Genomic DNA, 2,689 nt, shown 5'->3' with positions numbered 1-2,689 from the left:
GCAGTGTCACTGGCCCTCATATGTGGGATCCGAACCGGGGCCCTCTGGCGTCCCAAGCCAGTTCTTAACCATCGCGCCACTCGGCCGGCCCAAAATTATTTTGAACTAAATAAAAATGGAAACACAACTTATCAAAATTTGTGGAATGTAGTTAATGCAGTGCTTAGAGCTAAATTTATAGTATTGAATGCGTATATTAGGAAAGGGAGGATCTAAAATCATTAATCTTACCTTCTACCTTAGTAAACTAGAAAAAGAACAAATTAAACCCAAAATAAGCAGAAAAGACATAAAAATTAGAGACAAAATCAATAAAATTGAAAATAGGAAATCAATATAGAAAAATCAATGAAACCAAAGGTGGGTCAATAAAATTGATAAGCCTCTAGCCAAGCTAGAGAGAGAGAGAGAGAGAGAGAGAGAGAGAGAGAGAGAGAGAGAGAGAGAGAGAGAGAAAGGTACACATTACATTTAACAGAAATGAAAGAAGAGACATCATTATGGATTCCATGGACATTAACAGGATAATAAAAGAATACTGTGAAGAACTCTATGCCTATAGAGTTGCTAATCCAGATGAAATGGACCAATTCCTTAAAAGGTACAGTCTGGCTCTTTTTGCTGCATCTACTGCGAGGATGAAGACCATTCTCAGCAATCAGACTGTGGACATTCCAGAAAATGTGGACATCACGCTGAAGGGACGCACCGTTATTGTGAAGGGCCCCAGAGGCACCCTGCAGAGGGACTTCAATCACATCAATGTAGAACTCAGTCTTCTTGGAAAGAAGAAGAGGCTCTGGGTTGCCAAATTGGGGGGGGGGGATAGAAAGGAACTGGCTACTGTTTGCACTATCTGTAGTCATGGACAGAACATGGTCAAGGGTGTTACACTGGCCTCCGTTACAAGATGAGGCCTGTCTGTGCTCATTTCCCCATCAACGTCGTTATTCAGAACAGTTCCCTTGTTGAAACCCAAAATTTCTTGGGTGAAAAATACACAGGGTTCAGATGAGGTGAGGGGTTGTTTGTTCAGCATCTCAAGTCCAGAAAGATGAGTTAATTCTTGAAGGAAACGATATTGAACTTGTATGAAATTCAGCTCTTTTGATTCCACACACCTCAACAGACAAAAACAAAACTATCAGAAAATTCTGGGGTGGTATCTATGGCTGAAAAAGGAACAAACAGTTCAGTAGGCTGATGAATAAGTTCTAAGTTGTTCAGCTACAGAAACACCAAGATGTACAGTGATTCCTCAGACTTATTTGTGATATTTTAAAGATAAAATAAAAGTCATGTATTGATATGGGGAAAAAAAGACACAATCTGCTCCAATTTACACCTGAAGAAGCAGCTTAGGAGACCAGAGGCGTATTCTCCTCTTTACGTGATGAGTACAACATTGTTGTGGATCACAGAATTTAAGAGTGTCTCTAGCTCATAAACATAGCTATGTTGTCCTCTTTCCAGAAAATATTTGTCTCTCTCTCTAGAGGTTCCATTTTAGTGGAATAAATGTTTGACATTCTCTTCTTTCCTTAGCATGTAGATGGTCACAGAACATATTTGGGCAAGCTCTCAGAAATGGTCAGCTCTGGGAGTGAAGTTTAAACAGTTAAATCAGGCCTCCAGGGCAAGCTGTCAATATAAGGAAACTAATTAAGACAGGTATGCAAAGAAGGCTGTGTTAAAGCTAAGTCTATTCGCCTACAAGTTTTGTGAGGACCAATAAGTCATTTACTTTATTCCCCCAAACTATCTGACTACCTGGACCAATGCCAAGCATATACTAGCACTCAGTAAATAGGTGCTGAATGTGCGAAGGATTGGTTAAGCAATCGATAAGTGTAGGTTTTTAATGTGTGTACTTATTTACCACCGTCTTCCAAAAAAGATATAAGGCAGCGAAGCACCTAAGAGAGACTAGAAAATTAGGGCTCTAGTATCCTAGGATATGGTACACTTTCTTTCATCACAGTTACATACTACTTGTTAGGTGGCAGGAAGACTAGGTCCACAGGTAAGAAACATAGATCAAGGGGTCTCTGAAGATTGCCAATAATGGTTGACTCATAAAAAAGTTGCAGAAACACAGGAATCAAAAGCAGAATGAAAAACGTAAAATTCAGAACCTAAACATGTTTGTGATGATAAAAGAAGTTTAGTACATATAACTACTTTTGGTGCTCTGATAGCCCATTGACTTCATTTCTCATTACAAAATTTATATCATGTGATATCACTATTCCAAACGCAGTGGGGAAATGATGAGTTTAAATAGTATCAAATGTTTTGAGATGTAAAAAAAAAAAATTAGGTACTGGCTAGACACCTATTTAAATGTTTATGTCTGGAGACTAATTTTATATTGCATTTAAATGGCACGAGAAAAAAAAAAGTAAGGGAATTTTAATGATGCAATGACAAAATAGTTTGAAAATTTAAAGCAAAATGCTTCTTTAATGAAAACTTTTCCCTCAAATACAAACAGCATGTGAATTTAGTAAATTACATAGTTTCTGAAATAAATACAGTTTAATTATAATGCTTCCCTTTTGTGTAATACTTCTTTTCACTTCATATATTTCCTTATGACTCACTTATTGAATATTTTCGCAAGGAAGACATTGTTCCATACTCTTTTCCCCAGCTTTATTAAGATATAATTGGCATATAAAAGCTTTAC

The 2,689-nt window shown here is 37.3% G+C and overlaps 1 pseudogene; it reads left to right on the top strand.

Annotated features, from left to right (window-relative positions):
* The first annotated feature begins 619 nt into the window (after positions 1 to 619).
* Positions 620 to 1,211, top strand: LOC109378782 (60S ribosomal protein L9 pseudogene; annotated as a pseudogene).
* Positions 1,212 to 2,689: the final 1,478 nt, after the last annotated feature.

This window comes from Hipposideros armiger, unplaced genomic scaffold, assembly GCF_001890085.2.
Source record: "Hipposideros armiger isolate ML-2016 unplaced genomic scaffold, ASM189008v1 scaffold_3685, whole genome shotgun sequence".
Taxonomy (NCBI): domain Eukaryota; kingdom Metazoa; phylum Chordata; class Mammalia; order Chiroptera; family Hipposideridae; genus Hipposideros; species Hipposideros armiger.
Note: the sequence above shows the minus strand (reverse complement) of the source record. Positions and strands in the feature narration are given on the sequence as shown.